Genomic DNA, 5,751 nt, shown 5'->3' on the forward strand with positions numbered 1-5,751 from the left:
TACCGGCCCATAAGTAAGTATACTGGCCCAGTGCTGGCCCATAAGTAAGTATACTGTCCCATTACTGGCCCATAAGTAAGTATACTGGCCCAGTACTGGCCCATAAGTAAGTATGCTGGCCCAGTACTGGCCCATAAGTAAGTATACTCATACACTTTGGCACCCACAACACATTTCAGCAAGCATTTAGAAAATATCTTACATTAAAGCAAATTATGTAAAAATGTAGTTGCCTTATCTAATAATGCTAGCTTACATGCTAACATTAACATTTTGACACCCAAAACATAGAAAATGAACAGATATTTAGTTAATATTTTTAAATTAAAACAAAATGTGGAACTCAAGCATTTGGATTTGGTTTTCTATATAGCCATCACATCTCAAGAACCTTGATATTGAAGCTTTACCATATCTAAAAGCTGCTAAGTTAACCTAGTTAGTTTCAGAGGTCTTAACAGTTAACCTTGTGCTAAGTGCTAATTAATTTAATATTTTAAATAAAACAAATAATGGAACCCAAAACATGCCTTAAGAACTTCAAGGCTGAAGTTTTACCATAGCTAAAAGTTGCTAAGTTAGCCTAGTTAGTTTCAGTTGTCTTAATTGTCAATGCTACCTTGCTGCGAAGTTTAGACCAGCATGAGATTTATATATATAGGCTTTTCTAGCCAGGTAGCTTGAGAGGTGCTACTTGCTAATATTAGCAATTTAGGCTCTTAAACATTGAACATTTCTCGTTCAAAACTACAACACAGATTCAAAATATATGTATTAAATAATTATTGGCTATTAAAAATAATATTACTATTAAAAATGTTTTTTCCACCAGACAGAGACAAGTAGATGCCTGTCCTAACTGAAAGTTTAAACATGTTAAACACGTTAAATCTCTCCTGAGCATGGGTGTGTTGATCTGTTCTGATGAATGGACCTCTACGGACACCTGGAGTTGATCCTAAACTCAACACACTCAGCCTGAAATCTCTTTGGAGGCTTCTCTCCAATTTATAGATGAAGTGCCAAAGAGAAGCAGACACGGTGAAGAAAGACAGACTAAGAAAGGAAAATGTGCTAGGAGAGAAAGAAAACGGGAGTTGAGATGGAAAAGAAGACAAAAGAAAAAGAATGCAAAAACACAGCAAGGGGTTTGCGGGCGAAGCCTAAGTAATGAGAACCATACTATCCACTGCACTATAGACGCAGCCAAAACATGGCTGGAGCTGCGCGGTCGCCAAAGTAACTGCCTTATTCGAGGCTGCTGAAATTTGTTTGGTGAAACTTTTCAAAAAAAAAATGAACGTTTCTCGTTTGAAGCCTCCTGTGCTCCGAGTCTAAATACGGCGTTCAGACTTTGCGATGTTACTACGAAGCTTAATGAATTACAAACGAATCTGCGGTCTCGAGTAAGCACTTTGAAAAGTGAGCGAAGAGTCAGAAAAGCAGCTGATTAGCAGCCACTTCTCCTTTCATGGTTTATTTACAGGTTCGCTCGCTAAGAGTTAGCAATTCTGCTCCTAGGCTGCACCTTGGGTTACAGCTATCTTTGCCGTTTCAAAACAAGTAACTACATTGTGCTGTTAGATATTTTATTTTCCAAATGCCAAATGTCAAATCGCAGCCCTGTGACTGGAAGGAACCCTTATGCTAATATCCCGGCGTGTTAGCATTCGGATTTATAGCGCTCCTACATCTTGTTCCCCTATGAACTCTGAGGGAAAACGGGTTTGTGTACATATCTCTTTCTCTGTCTATCCGCTTTTTCTTTCTTTCTTTCACCGTTAGACAGAAAGTAACCTTTCAGGGGGGTGGGTGGAGGGGTGTCACGCCCCAGGGTATCCGTTCTGTCTACAGCTAGCCTAGACGGCTAGGCGGGTTCTCGTTCTCTGCGTTTCTCTCTCTCTCTCTCACATCATCTCTTTTTCTCTCTCTCTCTCTTTCTCTCTCACATCATCTCTTTTTCTCTCCTCAGGAAAAAGAACAAAACAAGCGGGAGGAATGTTTATTAACACCTCCGCTGGCTCACTTGGCCCCGCCGGGCTGACCTGATTATTGCCTGTCTGTAATTACGCTGAAACCAGAGGTGTGCTGCTCCTCATGGGGGGCTGCTGATTAGGGAGGCGAGGCGTTCTCGCTGTCTACCCAGGAGCCTCTGTGAGTATTAATACGGCGGGATAGGCCTGTTGTTTTTGGCGCTTTGTTCTAAGGTACATATGGTTGAGAGGTGGATGATACCTTAGGCAGTGAGTTTCTGAGTTTCAAGAGAGGGGGGGGAGAGAGAGAGGGAGAGAGGGAGGGGAGCATGGCTAAGCAAAGGGTGCTATTGTGGTAGGCTTTATTTTTTTGTTTTGTTTTGTTTCGTTTCGTACATTCCTTTACCATGACTTCTTTTGTCTTGCGCAAAAAAAGAAAAACGGGAAATCAAATAGCAGAAGAAACAGGAAGAGATGCGGGGCTTTAGTTTGACTTTGCCAAGTTCCAGCACCCAAAGCAGATAAATACAGAAACTGCTTAGCTCAATGCTGCACCCATAGGGAATAACTCGAAAGTAGTCTCCAAGACTGTTTGCGGGTGTTTGAACAGGCAGTTTGTATTAGTAGGAGGTTTGTGGGTGTGTGTATGTGTTTGTTTATGTGTGAGTGCCAAGTTAGGGGGTCACGGAGAGGCTAAGGTCAGTCTAGCGGTCCAGTGTTTCCCCTATCATTAAGTAGGCCGCCCGGCCAAGCTCACATGCAACCCAGCTCAGATGAGATAGACCTTTAAATGTAACAGACAGGGTAAGTAGCGTTGCTAGCCTTTGGTGTCTTTTCAAATAGATGCACTAAATTAATTTCCCATGCCCACTGATCACTGATGTAACAGTGTTATGTGGCACATGGTGTAGCCAAAGTTTTGTTTTCAGAAGGAAAACGTTTTTGAATTTTTCACACAACATGCAATTTAGGCCGGTCACAATTATTACATAATTGTCTAATCACCGATATTTAAGATGATTGCAGTTATTTAGGCTGCCTGCAGTCGTTTTCTATAAGTGTTAGGTTTCACATTAATATTGTGCCACAGTAAGTAGGATGTGAATTGAATGATTTGGCTTGAAGCAAATAAAGCAGTAAATACATTCATTGAGACACATCATTGGGTGTTGTGGTGCATGAATGTATTTAGAGGTAAGTAATATTTATTTATTAGCTGTGTAGCAAATTCTAATGTGTCAGGAAAACGTTTTAATGTTAACTGACCGTACACATGACTGTGTTGCTGTAGACGTGAAATGTGGGTTAACAGCTAGAAAGCAAGATGGCTAATTAGCTAATTTGGCCACTTGAGGCTTTTACTTTAATAGCTGCAATTACCATAAAAGACAATGCAGATAATTAATTGTAATTATTTAAATGATACTTAATCATCAGTGACATCCCTAAACCAATTGCTTACTTTGCATTTATCTGGCCAGTCTTGGCCACTTTAATAGCTGACAACATATATAGCAGCTAAAGTCTAAGTAAGGCTAGTCCTACCTTTTGAAGCATCTAGGTGTCCAGGATGAACAGCTGAAGATTACAATATTCTCATTACTATTTCACGGTATTGAACTTTACTATGGTCAATTACTACTCGCTAGCTCTGTAATTAGCATATGGGAACTAGCAAAGCTAAGCTATGGTCTCATCATCAGGACAAACAGCAAAGCAAGTGAATGCTCTCTTTACATGCTGGCTTTAAAAAAGTCATTCTATACTTTTTCAGGCAAACTGGCGGTGGCATGCGGCTGTGTGATAGTGCCTGGCATAATTTCATGATGATCTGAGGAGAGTTTTGACCAGATTTGTCTCTCTCTTTTATTCATTTAAAGCGGTAAGACATCAAGAGGATGTAAGAACTGCCCATGATGAACTTATGATGAACCTTGGACCCCAGTATTGCAGTGAGATGAGCTGGCTTGTACCAGAGGAGCAGCGTCTAGCTCTGATCTACTAGTGTCTTGCTGGCCATGGTCGGTTATAATGAAGGAATTTCTAGGCCCAAACCAAGAAAAGCAAAGTTGTTTCTGCAAACTGAAATATTAGTTTTGTGTGTTTTTATCAAAACATCGTGTTTTGCTCCTGAATAGGAGTAAAGAAAACATCTGATGTTTCATCTTTGCCGTTTTACCCACTGGTGCAACCAGTGAAAGGGCCCCTTTCTGGATATGTGCAGACATAATCAGACTCCGTGATCTAGCATACAGCATTTTTCAAGCCGTGATAATCAAATGCAGATCTTTTCAGGCTTTCTCATAGCCTTGCCAGTCCAAATCAGTATATAGTGTTGAGTTGAAGGTCTATTAACACTTACATATTTCTATAGAAATATATGCCAATTATACTTTGGCCCAGTTTGAACAGTAAAGCTGTCAGTCACCCTTGAATCATAAATGAATGAGAGATAAATTAACTGACTATAAATATTTCAGTCAGTCACAATTGCATGTTTTGAAAATAAACGTATAGAGACTTGGTGTACAGTGTATTCACTGTATTTAAAAGTGATTCTGCTACTCACGCATTTGATTACACCACATTTTTATGACGATACTGCTTTGCAGGGTCTTCCACTCAACCTGAAAATCTAGGTGAAACCCAGCAGTCCATCCTCAAACTTTGAGTTAGTTGGAAATAGGCCTTACACTGCTTTCCAATGCAAATCGAAAGGTAGTTTTCTCCAAAGAGGATCTTGTTCATGGCCATGTGGTTTATGTGGGAATTAAATATAGTGCAAAACATTATGTATTGGCAGTGAAAACATCTTGAATGCAATCTAATATTAGATTTATTAAGCCGTCTGTAGGCTTTGTACTATTTGTTTCAGCTTATTTTATTAAGTAAAAGCATCTTGGCAGATACCTTTGCTTGCTTTAAGCATTAATTTTTGAACAAAAAAAGTTAAATCATCTGCTAATGGAATAAGACACTTTCACTAGATACACTGACTTTAGAACAAGGCATGAAACTGTCACTGGGGCAGAACCCCTCTTGTCACTGGGGTGGGAGCCTCAGGGCTCCATCTCAGTATCTTTAGTCAGGGAACATAACTAAACCGTAATCCACTGAAATGATATGTTCTAAGCTGTACTGACTCCACACACCCTGTCTCACCTCCAGGCCTTTATTCTACTGTTCGGTTTTAAAACATTAGATTATGAAAAGGTACAAATTTTTCACCTGGAAAAACCTATTTAAGGTGCGCAATTGGACCTTAAAACCACTGTTGTACCTTTCGAAGGAGTGTTTACATTGTATCTTTATGAATGAAAAGTGTACCTGCACAGAACCTTTATTTCATACAGTAATAAAATAAGTTAAATCATCTTAATATTCTTACACACTCATAATTAGAAATATTAGATATTTATAGTAGATTAAAGATGACAGGGTAGGACTACAGCACAAGCTGTTGAGTAGTGCCTGCATCTGTCTGTTTTGGCCTATCTTACAATTTCTTTTAACACAAATAAAGTAGAATGAAATATTATACTTGTATAATGTTATTAAATTACCTTACACTGATGGACTGTTCATTCCTCAACCGTGATAAAATAGCATTGATGTCGCATCTAGGCCCAATAAAATTTTGGACTTTATCGTCCAACTACAAAGGGTGTTTATGAGGTTGTTACTGGCTGAGAAACGTACTTTTCTGATTAAACTAGAGACCACTTGAATGCAGCGTCTCTAAACGTCTTGTAAAGGTTAAAAGGTCAGCTTTTGGGTC

At 39.3% G+C, this 5,751-nt stretch overlaps 1 long non-coding RNA gene across 1 annotated transcript; it reads left to right on the forward strand.

Moving 5' to 3' along the window:
- The first annotated feature begins 953 nt into the window (after positions 1–953).
- LOC108424019 lies at positions 954–4,502 on the forward strand. The gene is made up of 3 exons (XR_001857596.2): positions 954–1,725; positions 1,973–2,154; positions 3,854–4,502. It is a non-coding gene; the product is annotated as an uncharacterized LOC108424019 (long non-coding RNA).
- Positions 4,503–5,751: the final 1,249 nt, after the last annotated feature.

The sequence above is a fragment of the Pygocentrus nattereri genome, chromosome 19, assembly GCF_015220715.1.
Source record: "Pygocentrus nattereri isolate fPygNat1 chromosome 19, fPygNat1.pri, whole genome shotgun sequence".
Classification (NCBI taxonomy): Eukaryota; Metazoa; Chordata; class Actinopteri; order Characiformes; family Serrasalmidae; genus Pygocentrus; species Pygocentrus nattereri.